We start from the raw sequence: 20,499 nt of genomic DNA, 5'->3' as shown, positions 1-20,499 counted from the left end.
ATTTCTTAACAATTAATTCGTTCTAAACGCCTTTTCTTATTTCTACATTCCTGTAAATTATCTAATTTGAATTAACCTTAGGTAAACGTTGCCATGATAATAACCTTATTTAACAAGAAAGCTAAACGGATGAAAAAAAAAAAAAAGAAAAGAAAAAGATGTCCTAGAGCTGAAAGCTTCTCAAATTTCTCGTTTGTCGTAACGCAAATTAGTAGATACTTTTCATTACTTTAATTCTTCATAATACCATTTAACACTTGGAAAAATTTATTTCTTGAGCTAAAGGTACTGTTATCGCGTGTAAATAAATGAATATGAGAAATTTGAAGAAAAAATAATACGAGCCTTTGTAGCTCAGTCGGTATGACAATGTCCTGTGACCGGTTCAAATCCGATCTAGATGCGGAAGACCTTTATAATTGTTTTGTAAATAAATGTAAATTAGCCAGTCTCGGACAAAGGTGGGAGAGTTTTCATTGAGACCCAGAATTTTCATCCTACAAAACGGCAAGCTAGCAAATACATGCAATTGAAATATCAGACTATGGAGACAGGATTACTCTTCCCTATTAGAGCATCCATTAGGTTTATAAGAATCCAAGATACATGGCTCTGATAAATAAGTCAGCCTAACATGTTAAGGAGAAGATTATTTCAAAAAAGAAATCTGTACCTACTCTGTACTTTTATTTCCAGATCGAGTTCGCCAAAATCTCAGTCATGCTCTCCCCGATGACTATATGCGTCCCGTTCATTTTTCATTATCTATATGATCTCTTCCATTTCGGGTAATATTACCCGCTTCTTCAGCACTTAGTTCTCATCCTCTAGTTTATGAATGCATGTGTCCCAGTAGAAAAAGACAAATGCTTTTAAACAAACACATTAATATAAATCCTAACCGCGCGTTACAACCGCTGAATGTCTCCCATTGGGTGATTTATGATTCTCTTCGATCAAAATAGTATTTCTATAGTTTCGGCATTATAGAACTGCAGTGCATTATAGGAATGCTTCGTGAGTGAAAAACGGACATTTCCACTGACAAATTGGCCAGTCGCATACTTCAATAACATTATCCAAATTTCTTTTCTCTGTTTAAAGGAAAAGGAAAAATCTAGGTTCTGCGCCGTCTTCTATATCTTCAATAGTTTCCACTCTAGAGCGCTGCAAGGACGTAATGGCACCGAATGACGTCAGAGCTGTAATGGGGGACGAAAGAATTTCGAAAGGAAAAACACTGTTGTTCCATTTTATAACGAGGGGAAATATGCAGGAAGTCGTCGGTAGGGAAAAACAAAGTTTGAGTTTTTTCGAGTCACACATTCTAAATGAATTCTGTCGAGTTATTATTTAACAGATGGGGGTGAAATCATTTTCTCTTCAACAAAAATTGTTTACTCTACGACGCAGTCTCATATATTAAAGCTAACTAGCTACATTTCGAAATTGCCTCTTACCGAAAAATAACAACAAAAAAAGCTGAGGGATACAATGATTAACTAAACTGAAGATGTGTTATGTTATGATGCTTGCAATGAGTTATAATTAAAATTATCCTTGCTTAGATTTAAAAGAAACAAAATTTACTTTGATAAACAATGAACGTATTTCATATCTTCAAGCTAAATAATTTAATAAACTGAAATTATTACTTTATTTAATTATTTTTTTACAACATGGGTTATTGTGGACAAGAAGTGACGACCGAATTATTACCTAACTGCTTCAGCTTAATGCAGAAAATATCAGTGCATTGACAAAATATGGAAAGTTGTTTAGATCAATATCAGCAAAAAAGCAAAAATATTCTCTGTTACTTTATAAATGAATGTTCGCAGACAACTTCAAATTAAAATAAATTTTAAAACATGCGAATGGATTCCGAATGAAATTTTATTCTGCATTAATGGGGGAGAAAATAAATAAACAAGACAAAACGGCACATATTGTGGCAATTGAACTTCAAAGTTTGCCATCCACGAAAGATGTAACATGACCGCCACCTTTGCTACTGAAACTGAAATTCTCATTTCAGTTTTTCTCTAACTCTCATTGAACGGATACTAATCTCAGATGGTTTACAATCTTGATGGATGTTATTGCCATAAACTAATAGAAATAATAAATAGATGCAGTGGTTAATTTTGATTAAAAATAAAGTTTTTTTTTAATCAAAATACTGAAATGCTGCAACCTTAGATAAGTATTGTGAAAACAAAACTACAAACTTATTCTTTATCCCGGGATGTGCTTCAACCAAGAAAATTATTTAAAAATGTAGACAAACAAACAAACAAACAAACAAAACTGATCCCATGCAAATCGATGTAGAATGGTATTCAATAGGTGGGGAGGGGGAAGATTTAACGCTCGGTTTGAAATCTTAGCACATTAAATCGTATTCTTGAAGAGGTATTCCTTGCGAGAATGTTTCACGCTCTAGAAAAAGGGAACTTGTCGCTCAATTACAGCCTCTCAAACGATAAAACCCATCTTCAAACATCTATCTGTGAAACTTCGAGTCCTGTTTATAGACCGTAGGCAAATCACAGTACAGGCGAATTTTACGAGTATTTGGCGAATTCAGTGGAATTGGAGAAAGAGTGGGCCGATCCCTGCATCCGCACGCTTTGCAAGAAAGTGAATGAAAAACATCTCTGGAATTGTTATATCCGTAATACTTATTCTCGGAGACGTTTCTCTGTTTAGTCCTGGTTGCAGTCTGCTGTTAAATGAAGTGACGACAGTCGTTGGTCAACTAGGACAGCGCGTGCCAGGAGACGTAGACCTCGACTGTCAGCCAGTGATCATCTCTTTTTTCCAGCACACTGAGTGGACGTTTGCCCATTTTTCAGAACATTGTGCCACACCCTAATTGCGGCCCATCTCGTACAACCCACAATGCTGACTACTACTGAGATGCTGGTACCTGCCTTCCTCGCACCATTCTCTGGTCAAAGTTCGACAAGCCGTTGCCTTTTCCCATTACACTGGCGTTTTACGAACTGATAGTGTATATGTAGTGCGTATATACCTGATCCATTGTGTTACATCGCTCTCTTTCTGCTGGGGCGACAGAAATCGTTACAATCCTTGGGCTGACGAGTACAAACATAGTATCACTTCAAAGTGTAACATCGCATCTTGACATTGTTAATTTTTGTAGATTTGTTATCTTTTAACTTAATAAATGTCATTTTGGTGTGTGGATCGAATGGTAAAATTTCGTTTTGAAGCTAGGTCTGCAATGAGCAGAATGTAGATCTCTGAGTTATTACTATTCCAACCATGTAATTAATTTAAGCACAAGCTGTTAAGCAAACAAAAAGGCAAGATTTCGTTCAGAAGCTTCTCATCATGCTCATCCGCAGCTAATTTCTAAATGAAATTAGCCAAAGACCGAAATTCACGTAAACGTCAGCAATGTATGTAGCACTGTTCTAAAGCAGTAATGATGTTTGCTTTTACCGATGAAACCAGATCGAAGACAGGATCACGATTAGCTAAATTACTTCTTGCGTTTTCAAGAAGAGTTCATTTCATAAAAGAATCGGTAATAATTCCTTTAATTACAAAGGAAGCATTTTGTATATTTTGAAGCAATGAATACTTCTTGATCCAGGACCGCATTTAAGGTAGCTGTGTCTCCTAAGCTATACCTTTTAAGAGGCCCCCCTCCATTTGGTAAATTTTATATTATTTACACTGAGGCAGAGGCCCCTTATAATATGAGGCTCTAATCTGTAGCTTATTCAGCTTTTACTTAAATCCTGATCTGTCTTAATCTAAAGGATGGTATACTATACCAATGTTGTACTCAGATGTAAGCAAATTATTCATTTTTGGTTGTGTAATTAGAATACTAAGTGATATTTCCTTCCATGAATACAAAAGTATATCATTTGATGTCATTCTTCGCATTTAAATTCTAAAAAGCCATATTAATATAAACAGATGCATTTACAAATTTCATAATGCAATTTATAAATTTGTTACTTCATATAAAAGTTTGCGGATGACATCGTGCTCTGTGCAGAATCAAGAGAAGTGGCAGCTAAACTGGAAAGGTGGAGGAAAGTACTGGAAGAGAGAGGTATGAGACTGAGTAGAAGTAATACAGAGTATGTGTGTTGCAAAGTGGATGGCGGCCAGGAGACAGATCTGGAGTTGGAAGGAAATGTCACCAGGAAGGTTAGGGACTTTAGATACTTAGGTTCAACACTGGATGTAGAGGCTGAGAAGGAAGTGGAATGCAGAACACAAGTGGGATGGAGGAACTGGAGAGAGAGAGAGAGAGAGAGAGAGAGAGAGAGAGATGGCTGGAGTGCTCTGCGATAAGAGGATGCCAATCAGTCTAAAAAGCAAAATCTACAGAACAATAGTGAGACCAGCTATGGAACCTCTGGCCCCTGAGGAAAATAGCATCAGCAGGATGGAGGTAGCGGAGATGAGAATGCTTATGTAGATGTGCGGTGTGATCAGAAAGGATCGTCTGAGAAATGACTATGTAAGGGGAACGGTGAAAGTTACGAACTTAGGAGCGAAGATACAGGAGGCAAGGTTGTTGAAATGGTTTGGTCATGTGATGAGGAGGGAGGATAATTATGTAGGAAGAAAGGTCATGCAGGTGGATATGCAGGAGAGGAGAAAGCGCAGGCGGCCAAAGAACAGATGGAGCGAGCTGGCAGAGGAGGACTTGAGGATGAAGACCTTAAATATAGTTACAGTCCAAAATAGGAGGATGTGGAGGAGACTCACTAAAAACAGCGACCTTACTTAAGTGGGACAAGCTGCAGAAGAAGCAGAAGATATAAACGTTCGCACTTTGATATAACACATTTCATAGAATGAAATTTCATTTCATAGAAGCATCATAGAATAATTTGCAGTTTTATGGCTGACATTTTTTCTAATTCCATTTTTTTTTTCAATCTCTTTCTGCTGGGGTAAAGATTTAATTTAATCAGATTAGGTAAATATTTAATTATTCTTAATTTTTATGGAAGAAAAAAGTGAACAAAAAAAAAAGAAAAGAAAACAAAGCGATATCTCGCTCAGCTCGGTATTGAGATATTTTAATAGCTTCCGAGATATTTTAATTTAAAGTTGTTTTTAATAGTCTTTGAAATCGTTAGTTTTACTTTTATTTCGTTTAGAAACACACGTCATAATTAATGTGATAAGAGTTTGTTGCAAGAAATAATTTTTATGTTGTTTAATATTTTAAATAAACAATATGAAATATTGTTCATTTAAATATTGAAAGCCGGTCTGGGTGTAGTGGCCCTTCTCTTAATGCATAGCATCATACATGTCCGCAAGGAGATGTGGTTCGCTTTATGGCAGATACTAAGGAAATAGTGATCAGAGCTTACTCCACCTTTACCACGAGTTGCCTCAGACCTGAAAATATTTCAGGCACAAACTTGACTTACCTGCTTGTTTGCTTACGTGGGAAAAATGATTAAAACCAAGTTTATAAAATTGCTTGGCATCTTTAACGTGTAGTATACCCAAGGTAAAAAACTTGCTACAATATGAAATATTATCAAGTTGAAGTGTTATGAAACAATGGATGCCACAGATTCCAATAATAAACGAAAACGTATTATTTACTTTACTTTTCTCTTTATCATTTATTACAGACACTATAACACGTGTAGCGCCTGAGTAGTCCTGATGAAACTGAGGGATGTACCGCTGGTAAATACAGACTAGAAAATAATTTCCAAAATTCTCACAAACAGAGTGCAGAAATGTCGACAGAAGCTTGTATCTCCTGCTGCTCGGGAGAGTAGTCTGCAAGAAACGACACTCCAGCATCGCCAGCCTGAAGATGGGTTTGAAACGACCAGTGGAAGCGCTTCCGTTGGATGATGTGCGTGCATCGATGTGTGGCCTCAGAGACTTCGGGCGTGCGTAAAGGCAAAAACGGGGACATATTCGAACACTATGTGCTGCTATATTCACGTTGTACATCCGATTTGTATGTGCTGAAATCTGTAAATGATTTACTGATAGATTAAAGGTTTATGCGCTGTTCAAGTTGTAATAGTATTTATGGATAGACTAGGTATACTATCAGTTGATCAGTAGACGATGCAAATCAGTTAGTTTGGACATCGAAAGATTATTTGACACAGTCAGTCACGGTGCAGATTTTCAGACGTTTATGCTTCTAACCATAAACATCTTCCCGCAACCTTTCCGAATCAACGGTTCCGTATACAACAAGGAGACCTCATCTCCCTCTCTCTCTCTCTCTCTCTCTCATGGCCCTCTTCATGTTATTACTTGAATCAACAAGTAGTATTAACATAAATAAACTAATTCAAAGGATCAATATTAGTATAGAAAGTGAAGAAACACTGCTAACTTACGCCATAACACTCACCTTTTCTAGAGTAAAAAATCCCTGGAATAAGTCAATGTGCGTATTGGATTCATTTAGAAAGGCCTCATCTCCTAGGTCAGACCAGGCAAAAATCTCACCGTATTGTAAGTTCTCTCCCCGCAATTAAAACAAAAACCGCCTAGAAAATTAATTAGAGTAACTGAAGTAGACCGGTTTGCAGCAGAAAATTACAGCATAGAAAAGTAAGTGTGACCAAATTCACGAACAGTATACTCAAAATTTTCTAGATCCACTTTCCGTATACCTCAGCTGGAAAAATAACACAGAGAACGAAAATGAGGCCAGATCATACTAAGCCCAGTTTAAAGCAATATATTCCGACTTCTAATAAGCCCACTGTACAAACGCGTTTCTTTGAATTGCATCATGCATATCTGCCGACTAAAATAAGGTGGTAACAAAAAGCATACCGAAAGATGGTCCTGCAACCTGTCAGGGTTTTAAAGAAGGAGAACACTATAACACATGATTATTTATTGTAAAAAAAACTGAGGAAGAATTTGAAGTGTTATGAAACAATGGATGCCACAGATTCCAATAATAAACGAAAACGTATTATTTTCACTAAATTGAGAAGTATTGTAAACATAATCATAATTATTATAACTATGTATACTATTTAGACACAAATGTGACTATATATATGGTAGAAAAGCGATGAAAATATCCTGACAAAGTTTCATCAATACTTTCAAGATTCAATGAAGAATTCTATCTTTTTAGGAAGAAGATGAAAGCAGTGGAATGGGAGTCCTTATGAGTTTACTTCCCATCGAACTAAGAAAGTCAATCGTCTAAATAGATAGTTAAGCAGAAGGAACGTGTGTGTGTGTGTGTGTGTGTGTGTGTGTGTGTGTGTGTGTGTGTGTGTGTGTGTGTGTGTGTGTGTGTGTGTGTGTGTGTGTGTGTGTGTGTGTGTGTGTGTGTGTGTGTGTGTGTGTGTGTGTGTGTGTGTGTGTGTGTGTGTGTGTGTGTGTGTGTGTGTGTGTGTGTGAGAGAGAGAGAGAGGATTTCTAAAAAAGAATCTTAAGCATAATCTAGAACATTATGTGAACTATAAAAATACTCAAAAATGTGTAATCAAACAGCAGCGTACTGAAGTAATTGAAAGTTTATTAATAATAGTAACACAAATGGAAGTAATTAATTGTACAAAACTGAATGCAACTAAGAATGTAGTTATTGTTATGTAACTATTCTTAAAAAATTAGGAATAATAAACCAAAGAGTATCGCATATGTAATAAGAAATAATACTTAAATATAAAATAATCTAAAGCACAACTAGTTAAATAAAAGCTGGAAGGAAATCACATGTAAACAAAAATAGGACTAAATTGTGGAATTACAGAGGATGCATGGAAAACATTCCATACTCCAATGGTTAATGACCATAAGTGAATTTTGTAAAATTTTGTAAAATTAAATAGTTGTAGTAAATAGAGATATCCCTCATGGAAAAAACGAAACTGCACTTTACTGTAAATATTATTTTCTATGATGTATATATTAATTATTTCTGATAATAATTATTTAATATATACATCATAGAAATCATGAAAGGAAGAAATAAAACAGTTCGATTCTAGTCCTCGACTAGAAGAACATTTTATTCTTCGATGGTACCTAGGTTTGTTGATCCTTGTCACAGAAAGTTGGGATTCTATTCCATAAAATCGGTTTTTCATCCCGTAGCTCAATAAAATCGATCGTAGAACTCGCACTGTTTCAGAAAATAATATATAGTGTTAGCGTTAAAAAACACTAGATGGCATACTCTCTAGATGCCAATTAAAACTCATTGATATTTTTGACCAGCTACTTAAGGAGTTGCTGGTCAAGAAATGGCGGAGTTAACTGCCCACTATTCTTCCAAAGTTAGGTTAGTGCTAAATAGCCTTGCCTACTTCCTCTGAGGAGTAAAACGCATTAGTATATTTATATATATATTTATTTTATTTTTAAATATATACCTCTGGCACATTGCTAGCAATCCCCGAACTACCACTGTGACTTCGTTTCAAAATTCTGTATGTGATTAATTATTGGGTATCTATTCTATATTCGATTTTACTCCCTAAATTTTTATGGGTGTATTCCGTCTGTCTGAGGGATACACCAATAAAAATTTAGGAGTAAAAGATCATGAGATTTTTTATCCCTAAGAGATCGACGTGAGATTTGCCTTCTATATGGAAAGAATAGAGCTCAATCCCGTTTTAGGAGGACTACCTAACCTTTATAGAGGTTAGGTAGTCTTTTAGTAGTTAGGAAAGGAAAAAGCAGCGCTGTTTTATCCCTAACTAACTTTATAAAACGTGGATAGCAGGTCTCTATCTTTTAAGCATTTACTGATAACCAGCCTAAACTAGCAATAAATCAAAGATTTTCAGGAAAAAGAGGAGACCACAATCCACATCCTAAAGCTACACTCATAGCAATCTCTTTATCGAGAGTTCTATGGTCGATTTTCCTCTGATGTAGAGTACAAATGCAGGATTCCGGAAGAATAAACCCTACTTGCTCGTAACAGAGATCGACTATCTAGAGAACCGCCGAAGAATGGCTTAGAAAAAAGTTCCTCTAGTAAGCGATTAGAATCGAACTTAAAACAGAATTTTTTTTTCTCAAAGAACATTACTTTTTCAAGTTTCGCCTGACTTTTGGAGCAAAATGTACCTAACTGACCTAAACTACATAAATTCCTAAATTTATGTCAATAACTTTCTGCATAAACAAAAATAGACCGCAACCTACTTATTATCTTTCATTTTGCTGTATATGCCCTCTTCAAACTTTCCACCCTACCGTTTACTCAAAGATGTATTATGTGGACGATATATTAAGAGACAACTGATAGTCCCAATGGCTCCAACGGTTATGATTTTTTGCAATGTTTGCATGTTTGCAGGGTAATAGTTTTGTAAATAATGACAACAAAACGAGAAGTTTTAGCTTCCACCCATTCTCTAAAAATATATTCTAGAACTAGAAGATATTTTCAAAATGTCCTTCTTTTGTCAGCCATAGTCATTCAGTGACTATCGAAGTGACATCATCTTAGGATGCCGCCTTTACAACAACCCAGTTCAGGAAATTTCTAAATTTTTTGCTTTTATGTGGCCTGCTCAGTGCTCAAGCGCGTGGCGCGAAAACATCGCCTGTCCTCGGTTGAAAGTTTTGCTGCCGAGTTCCAAAATGCTTCTGCTAGTAACGTCAGAATCACAACGTTCGTCAGGAGGTGAAGCACCGAGTTTCCATAGACATGCTGCTGAGCACGCAGTTCTAACATCAACAGGGGCAAACGTCGGGGGTAAAGTAATGTAAAGCTTGCCGTCATTGGGCTCTCGAGCACTGGAAACGTGGTCTCTGGTGTGAGGAATCACGTTTCAACTTCTGGCAATCTGGTGTAGGTGTCTGGATTGGAGGATGCTACGAGAATTCTAAGTTTGATGAGATGAGTGTTGAACAAATTGACTCGCCTGCATAGGGGCTCTGATCTTAACGACATCAAACACCTCTGGGATGAATTGGAACGTGATTGCAAGCATGCTCTCACTAAGGGAAGAAAGAGACATGATTACAACATGAGTACACGCTCTAGTGGAGAGCCTTCCCAGAACATTGAAGGCTGTTGCAGCAGCAATGCTCTCCATATTAATTTTTATTCATATTAAAAGTGACAGTTGGATTGAGCAGGCATCTGGATATTTTTAATCGATAGTGCATTTTGGAGATTGGCATGTTAGATTTGCCCAAGGTGGCAGTACGGTTTATTTATTTTTATGGTCTTTTTGTCGCTAAATGAAAGATGTAGGGATACGGAAATAAAGAAACCGTAAAGTAATCATGCATTATTATTTTAGTAATGGATTTTTTCAAAGTTTTTCAAAATCATTAATTTATTTTTGAACTTGAATGTTCAAAAATACATTAACGCGGTTTTTACATTAGAGAACTATAAATTAATAGAGGTTGGAGTTTTTTGGCATACTATAAACATCACCCTGAATATGTTCCGGTCTTGGACATTATTATTTGTACTCACGGGTATATACGTGTATTATCGGATCTGATTGTGGGAGAATAAAATAATTTTTTCTAATGAGAAAAAAAATCATGACATCTGCGAAATTAATTCTCTTCATTAGTATTCAGTAGCGGTCGAATCATGAAATGATCTGGATTTTCCAAGAACCGTTCGGAATGAGATCCCTTCCAATCCAATTTTTTTCGCCTTACTTTAAATCACTGTAGTAATCAATCCCTGAAATTTGGAATATTTCTCTTAAGGTATTTTATAACATGGAAATTGTGATAAGAATATAAATAGACAGAACTTTGTTTAGGAGAGTCTTGGTAGGAAATAAGTAAATATGAGTCTGAAGTAAATATAATATGTCATTAAAATACACGAAATTCTTGAAAAGTATATCGGCTACTCACTTCAAAACTGAAATTCACTGAAATGTGAAATCAAGTAACTCTTCAAGAAATGCAAAAGTGCTTCGTATGAAATTCTAGCAGCGTTACAGCTTACTTATCGAATACGAAATGAGGACCAGAAGATAAGGCAAGTAGCAGAAACACCTGTGACAGAATAGAATATAAAGTATGCTAATTAATATCCAAATAAATAAAAATGCATAATTAGATGCAATTCACGAAAAATGTGAGCTGAAAAGTTGTAATTAAAGGTTGGAAATTAGTTACGTTTTTATCGCAGTCCTGTGAGAAAGTATTCTGATTTTGTGGTGCGGTTATCATATGGTGTTAATTAGCTAAACATTATACAAAAAAAGTGATTTATTCTTCATGATGTGGGTTGAACTTTAAAGCAACTGAGAATACTTCTTTAATTAGAATAGGGTGTGCTAAACGAAGTGTAATATTCTCATTACTGTACGGAAATAATTTTCGTACTTATATTAACTTGGTGATATCGATTTGTAAACATATATTACAATACTTTTTTGAGATTACATTTTTTTTTCAAATCTCTACCTTGCGAGAGTGTGTGTGTGTGTGTGTGTGTGTGTGTGTGTGTGTGTGTGTGTGTGTGTGTGTGTGTGTGTGTGTGTGTGTGTGTGTGTGTGTGTGTGTGTGTGTGTGTGTGTGTGTGTGTGTGTGTGTGTGTGTGTGTGCGTGCGTGTGTGCGTGCGTGCGTGTGTGTGTGTGTGTGTGTGCGTGTGTGTGTGTGTGTGTGTGTGTGTGTGTGTGTGTGTGTGTGTGTGTGTGTGTGTGTGTGTGTGTGTGTGTGTGTGTGTGTGTGTGTGTGTGTAAGAGAGAGAGAGAGAGAAAGAGACACAATTCTATATTAAAATTTTACTAAGAACTTATTAATATGTGGATACAAAACCAGACATAAAATTAGTTAATATTTAGTATTAATGGAGGCTCATTCATTACACCAACCAAAAAAGTAGCGTTCGGATCCCGTCGACATAGTAAGAAATCTCTCGAAAACATTTCAATGAAAGATGAATTATCTCGGTTTAATGGAAGGAACCAGGATTTTCTTTCGGAAATTGGACAAAAGAGAAATAAATAACCCAGAGAAATTTGACGTTTCTAACATACATGAATGAAGCATAAGTAATCCTATATATAAATACGAGTGACCATTGCCAGTATGTTTGCTTAGCAGACATACTTCAAACTCTAACCAAATATGCATTGATTTTGAAACCCATTGTAGTCCCATCGAATTGATGGATGAATATCATCATGATCCAATTTGAGACCATCATCCTGTAATTCGGAGTTGTGAAATTACTTGAAAAAGTTCCATATTTGGTCTGCAAATAATCGGTGTGTGAGTGTGTGTTGTAAATAAATTTACAACCTTCAATGGATAGAATTCACATTTAAGGGAAACGAAATGAGTATGATGGCCTGCTAATTCGTAAGAGTAGAATAGTTACATTATGTTTCTAACTCTATGTCTTTTCTGAACTTCTTAGGTAGCAGCCTAATATATTAGTATTTCTTATCACACTCACACTAATCCTGCATGGGATTTCGGCTAGTATATTATTACCTACTAAATGCGTATAGTGTATTTTATCATTTTAGTGAGCAATACTTCATGCCTTAGGAAAGCATCTTAAAATGGGTAGGCCTAACTAATAAGGTAATCCAACACTATAATTAAGATTGCGTCCACCAAGATGCAGCACAGAAATTAGTTCTGAAATCTTCAACGCTTTCTCCAAAGGAAGACAATAGTGTCTAATGCAGACTGATCATATGCACTGATGTATTCTGCAGACGTACATCTCAAATAAGATCATCTATCTAATTAATATATGAGCCGGTAAATATATTAGCCATTGATGATGATGCCAAATCATAATGCTCTCATTAACATTGGCATATTGCAGTGATTGAGAACGCCTTGACGCTGATATTATTTATGTATTGTTTATATATGAATACAATACTTACGATGATGGCAAATTGAAAAACTAAAGGAACAGCATGTCATTAGGCCTTAATTATTTCATCAACTCTACATCCCTGCTTATGAGAAGTTTTAACCACCAAATAATGAAAGATTTCTCATTCTTTACAGTAAATATTTGACTCTTCGATCTCTCTCAAAGAATGATGATATAACTTAAATTTTCATTAAATTTCAAAGATAATTACGCTTGAGTGATTTGCATGATGATGTTTTAAATACTTTTTTTGATAGAAATACAAAAACGGGAAGAAGCGTTCATTGCTGGAAACATAAGGTGTGACACTACTATCATGGGGATTGTGTCCATCGAAATAACTAGTCTTGGCATATTATTATATATCATACAAGAATATTTCATAAATCAGCAATGTAGTCGTATTAGCCAAATTAGAGACGCCTAGGGAGAAACTAATGTTTTTTTAAAAACTACGTAGCATTTTCCTTTTTCTGATCCGTACTTGGTGCTATAATTTTTTCTGGAACTTGTTGCCAAGCATCATCACATGATCTGCTGTGTACAGCTTAAAGTGAATTGTATTTAAGGTAGTTTTTACAAGAATGTAAACTCCTACGTCTATGTTTCTTGTTTTAGCGCTGTGGGTGTATTTGTATTTCTCTGGCCTTGAATTTTCTAACCTAACTGATTGAATAAAGTATATTTAATTTTTTATTGGAGCATCAGTATCTCACCGTGCTCGGGCATAGTTTACACCAGGGAACATTCCATTTCCCTCCTTTCTCTATCTGACTATTTTAGTGGCATGCTGAAACTTCTTGCTAGTGTTTTTTATGCCTTTGAAGTTATCTTTTCTATACAGTAACCAGTTCAGCGTTGATAATTCCAGATAAAATCTCACGAGGATGTAAGTTGCTGGTTCATTTCACTCTACTTGCTTCAGTATAGCTGCAGTTGAGACAACCGGAATGTTTTCAGCTATAAAAATCACATCACGGACAGCTGAAGGCAGAACATGACAGGATAGGGCAGGATAGATGGACAGAGATGATATTAAAAGAAATCAGTAAGAGAGGGGGGGAAGGGGAAAACTGATAGTATTCAAAATAATATCATCATCACCGATTGTGATTTTGACTATTTTTGCCTGAAAGTTTAATCAAGAATACTAAGTGCAATTGTAATCCATTTACTATAAGTTGTCAATGAATGTGGAGCCACGATGGTCTATATAAAGATGATCAGTAGACAGTAGACATTTCAATGTCTTCATCAATCAGAAAATCGGCGATTTTCAGTTTTAAAAAGAGTTTAAAAAAATCAGAGCAAGAAAGTAATCGATTGTCCTGATTGGGCAAAGCTTGTGAAGAAGTTTAATTAGAGATATGTATTAATTGCATGTTATCACGTTCGGGACAGTGATATGAAGACTTCAGCTATACAAAATATATAGGAGCTAAATGATTTTATATGCAGCTGGGGTCAGTGAAATTTTAACTTACTCTGTTCAGTGGTTATTATTAGATAATATGCTGTACATTGAGCTTCAAGAGCACATACATTGCATAATTGTCATTTGAGATCAATTTTTACTTTTTAACAATGGCTTCGAGGTTTACAATTACTGATCACTTAATGAACAAAAAAACGTGAAATGTTGATTATTTTTATATAGACTGAAACGTTAAGTACGTATTCTTATCCAAAGTTTTCCCTTTCTTTCTTTCTTTCTTTCTTTTTTTTACATTTTCTAATTTAATATACATCTGTTGGTAAGTTTATAAATCTGGAATATCTGTCTGTCTAGATTATAAATAAGAAAGGTTTATAGATTCTTCTTCTTGTATTCATAAACACACAAGGTATGTATATTACACTGTCGTCGCTCTCTCTCTCTCTCTCTCTCTCTCTCTGTCACACCACACACACACACACACACACACACACACACACACACACACACACACACACACACACACACACACACACACACACACACACACACACACACACACACACACACACACACACACACACATTAAGTGTGTATTCGGAGATCCTTCGAAGTTCATAAGGTATCGACTGTGCCCTGCGTGCGTGAAGAAGTTTTGTAACAGTTTTATGTACTAAATGCGAGTCAGCTGGACTCGTACGTTGGTGGCGGGGTTTTTCATCCTGCAAAACAGCAAACTGCCTAGAAGAAAGAATAGACGCAATTAATAGATATAAACACACTCTCTCTTCATAGTCTTCTTAGTTCCTTCGGCAGTAACACAAACGACTAAGCTCTCCCTACAGGGTGATTAAAAAGCGATATTCAGATATGCTGTTGGTGTTTGCATTTTTTTTTTTTTGACTCTCTGCAGTGAAACCTATTGTAAGCCTATATATTGAGTTTGTAATTGGAGTATACTGAGATAGAAATAAAGACTCCTTCATCCTTCTCTAGACAGAAAATGAAACTTTTTAAGTCCATTCAGGCCTGGAGGCCTGAATTGACAGGGTTTAAATTGAATAAACAGGGTGGGGGTGGTGGTAGGTGAATGTCGTTATATAACTTAATTTAAATGTTTTTTTTTTCTTTCTTGACAGACACTTTAGAGAAGATTTACCAATAACACCAATGGCCACTGTAACAAATACAACCTTCATATTTTTCTAACGAAACTTCAGTACCTTGAAATTTCATCACTGTTAGATTACATCTCCGGAGATTGAAATGCCACAGAGATAAATGGTAGATAGAGCAATTTACGAAATCCAAAAGTCCTGTCACTTTCAGTTATCAATTTTAACGGAGGAAATCGGAGAACATTACTTTTTTTTTATATGTGGTAAGCCAAACACGGCATTTCTCTGTTTTATTCTAATAATGTTCTTACAATCGCTCGTATATGTAATTAGTAAATAATCGAGAAGAGGTTATTACATAACCTACTGTTAAAGATTGGAACCTGCAGAGATTTTTCAATTATGTCTAGACGTACGAAATTTTGTTTCATCCGATTAAATCTGTCCTCTCCCCCTTTCCCATCTCAGAATGAATGACGATGAACATTTTAAACTAACTGTCAAGAAATGACTGTACAGAAAATAAGCATTAATTATACGAGAGAATTTAAAAACTGCAAAAACTTCGAAAATAACTTGAAAGATAAATAGATAAAGAGGAATGTCAACAATAATTAAACTGCTGCTTAATTAATTACTCATACAAGATTAAAGAAGTAATTTTTCTTGCAAGATGTTATCCTTGCGTCGTATTCTTTGTGTACATTGGAAAAAGAAAAGTAGTCAGATAAACTATTGCAATTTAGGTGCAAGAAATTCTTAAAAGAGTTTATTCAACCTTCAAAGTTCGAGTTCTGCTGTGTTGAGTTCTTTCCGGAATGTGGCTAATAACGAACTGTGTTCTCAGTGTTTCTTTAACGTTGAGATTTTGTTCATTTTCATTTTCATTTGATCTTAATAATTTGAACTATAAATTTCTATCTATCATCTGTTGTCACAATAATAAAGATAAAAATATTTTTATCTATCATTGGAGCGACTGAATTTTCTTTTAGAAAAGTCTAATTAAATATTTCATTACGCTGTAGAATCATTCCTAATCTTTAAATAACTTCTTCTGAATTCGAAGTGATATAAAATTAATGCAAATGCAACATTCAAATTTTCTATCCATTTCACTGATTTAGCTTTATTGTTAATTAAAACTAACGCCATAACTTAATTTTAAAATGTAAACGGTTAGCGAGAGAATATTAAAAGGAGTGATATAAAAATATGCAATTCTGAATTTAAAACCTACCTTGATAATGAAAGGTTGCGGTTTAAAGAAAAGAGGAAAGTGATAATATGCCGGTCTGGTTGGCCGAGTGGTTAGCGTACCGCTCTCCAACCAAAAGGCTGTGGGTTCGAACTTCGCATTGGGCAAGTATGTCTGTAATTGTCTTTAGGTTGGAGATGAATCCGTCGCCAGTGAGAGACCATGCCTTGCTTATTGGAGGCCTGCAGTGACTTGAAAAAGTTCCATGTTTGGGCTATAGAGTACTGTTTCCATACTATGTAAAAATAAATTTTAAAAAACACAAAAAAAATAGAAAAAATCCTTAATCCACCAATGGAACACAGTGTACTATAGGATATCAAATAACCTTTTGTGAGCGGGAGCTACATAAAAATAAAATCGTTTCGGATTCATCAAAGTGAGGATTAGGAACATAGGCTTTCGTTGATGTTAGTTAAGTTGAACTCAAGAAGGTAAAATTTTTCTTTAGCTGAGAAAGTAATCCTGCTTCATTTGTTTTTATTGGATAGGGGTGTTCACCAGTAAATATAACATCTTCTTCTAATATGATAATAATTATTTCCTAAATAAGGTAATGACAGTATGTTATGATGACAGTATCTTAAATTCTGTTTTCTACGTAATTCTTATACAGTTACACCAGAAATTCGTCTTTTACTCCAATGTAACGCAACTTATTCGGCAATATTTAGTATTATAGGGAGGGAAAAAATAAAAAAAAAGTAAAAAATTGGAAAGGGAGACTACGCTAGACTAAAACTAATATTCTAATTATAAACTAATATAACTAATATTCCCTAGCATTGTCACACTGTGTAACATTGTGCAATCTGAAACAAAAATAAACACGGACATTCGATGTGGTTTTTAAAGGGCGATCTTTGCAGAAATATATTGCTATAATGGTTTTGCATCCATCTTTTTATGGACAAATAACCAAAATATTGTAATAGCTGTGTATATTTAGATTGTTATAAATGATTTTTCTTCTTTTCTTTTCTTTTCTCTTTTTTTTTTTTGCGCTAAATATAAGCTTCAGATGAATCCTTAATATTCCTATTCATCTGGATTCTGTAGGAAGCTCGTACAGAATTTAATTAACTGTCTTAAATCGTGTCCGGACAATTCATCGCTGGAAAATTCATCGCCGGGACAATTCATCGCTAGGACAAATCATCGCTAGGACAAATCATCGCGGGGACAATTCATCGCGGGGAAAATTCATCCCAGAAATATTTATCGCGAGAACTATTGATCGCTGAAAATGTTATTCGCTAGAAAACTGAAATGAATTGCATGATACCGATATATAAAAAGTAAATGCAGTACAAGATAAATTTCACAAAATATAATTTTATTATGTCTCTATGTATTAGTCCGCGCGGTTAACCGAGCTATGCGCTTCACAACCATATGCCTGGGAAGTGTAAATACCAAGAATAGTGACCGGAGCTTTCTCCACCCCTACTATGAGTTGCCTCAGTTTGCACTACCAAATGGGTCAGGTGCACTATCCAGGTATTTGCTTACACTTGGAATCGCCGAACTTTATATAATTTCTATATTCGGCATGAAATTCTTTGAGTTTCTTATTCGGCCTGAAATTCTTTGAGTTTCTTATTCGGCTATGAAACAATATGGGATGTAATATCCCTTAACTTAAATAAGTTAAGGGATATCGCCGAATTGAAGCCTTTCGCTCTTCATATAATTAATCTCTTTACAATGTTAAATAGGTGAAAGTATTATAAAATCAATTATTTCTATAGTAATCAATTTCTATTCAATAACTTTATTTATTTATTTTTTGTATTTTTGTTTATTTTTGTATATATTTATTTTTTTAAGATTAAGTGATTCTCAGACAATAAATTAATTTATATGTGTGTGTCGTAAGCCATAGAATGGGTTCAGCTTCACTGAATTTCCTCCAGAAGTAGCAACATATCTTTGTTCTCTCTCTCTCTCTCTCTCTCTCTCTTTCTCAATTGGAGTTGCTGCTGATCATGCGGAACTTTGCGAAGCCTTTTAATTCTTTGTTCAAACAGAACCACAGAAAAGAGGAAAAAGCAACATGTTTTAGGTAAAAGCACTTTAAGTTTAATTAGATAATTTATTTAGGGTCAAATATTCCAAGAGGATTCCTTGTTAACATTCAGCAAAAATTCAATTAAAAAAAGACACCCTGATTACGATCATTTTAGAAAAAAATATCTTTCGATGTGCTAAGAGGAGTTTTAGGCAACATGTAAAAACTTAATTGTGAGTGAATTAATTTGGAATTCAGTTAAAGAATTAGATAGCCAACCTTTGTTGATGTGGTCCGCATTGGAGCAAGAATAACAAATTACCTTGAATGAAAATTACGGAAAGCATTTTTAATTCTGTTCCTGTTTGAAGAACATATAATTGTTATTATTCATTCTACAGAAGGAAGCGAACCTGCAAAATTGCTTTTAGAACACACCCCTTCAGCATTCCTTGCACAATCTTAAACAAATTTTCTTAGCTTAGTCGGTTTCTGGGCAACTTTTTAGTTAGCAAGATTTGGGATTGACTCGCCTCTAGACTCAAAGAATCATTATTAAAACATTTCAGCTGAAAGGGAGTTAACCGGCCTCTTACGGAGGTGGAAGTGGATGTTTTGTCCCACTATCAGAATAACTAGCCAGGACAAAATAAGCCGTTTATACACAGAAATATATATTTAGGCATAAAACTAACCCACCTTATCCTAAAATTATAGTTATTAAAGACTCAGAACCTAGAACTTAAGTGGCTCAAGAACAGTTGACAATGCGGAATTCCAACTTTCTTCTCAAGAAGATGATATCCAATTTCTGCAAGGGAGAAACCGTGCTTCCCTCTCGCTCGCTCTCTCTGTTTAATATGCATTAAGGCTTTCATTTTATAAAATGTTGAAGTCTGTGCATTAGGTGGAAGAATTGTTTACCCATGCTCACGACATTATTTCTATATAAACGAGAATGCCAATTTGACTGAGCAATACATATAATGCTTCACTTTCTACTATTTCTTTACTTTTTTTTGTGAATACATTTTCTTTCTTTTATTTACGTACGTTTGTTATTTGCTTCATTAAATGAAAAAAAAGCACAAAATATCATTCTTGCTTCAGGTGCTGAATTCTTTGACATTAATCATATTCGTGAATTAAGTAGGAACAACTCGATATCAACGTTTGCTAATATAAAAATATTACCTACAATGAGGTAAAACAGATGCATTAGGAATAAAATAAATTTAAAAGTATCCACAAAGGCATGTTAAATGACTGTTAGTAATAAGTGTTAATCTTTCTAAATGTTGATAATTATGAAATAATTCGGACGACTGACGATCGTACAGATTCAACGTTTTTCCTTTCTTCGTATTAATGAAGACATTTAAGAATTATTTCGATATATTAGCAAAATTTATCCAAAATGTATATATGAGATAACCAGGAGGTCTGTGTCCTCATTATTATTCTCATGTGAAGGGGAGCTTCTGAAATTGTTCCGAAATGTATATGTTCAAATTCTACTCTTCCGTGAAGCGTAATAAAAAGCTGAAAAAAAAAAGAGAGAAATAGAAAAAAATATAAGAAAGAATGAAAATAGAACTAAGAGCCAAAAAACACAGCAATATCTCATAAGCGAAGATATGATAATGCGATGCGTCTTCTTTTAAAAAAAAAAGCATGGTGAAAAATCTTGTTTGCTCTATGGAAAATAAAAGTGATGAAAGATGAAACATGCATTATAAAATGGCATGATGAATGTCCAGTTTCGATGTATCTTAATTTGTAATAGTTTTCATCATATGAAGATGTAGTGAAAAAAAAAG

The sequence above is a fragment of the Typopeltis vanoorti genome, chromosome 3 (assembly GCF_054136105.1).
Source record: "Typopeltis vanoorti isolate ZY-2024b chromosome 3, IOZ_Tvanoo_1.0, whole genome shotgun sequence".
Taxonomy (NCBI): domain Eukaryota; kingdom Metazoa; phylum Arthropoda; class Arachnida; order Uropygi; family Thelyphonidae; genus Typopeltis; species Typopeltis vanoorti.
The sequence above is the reverse complement of the archived record's forward strand: the minus strand, read 5'-3'. Positions refer to the sequence as shown.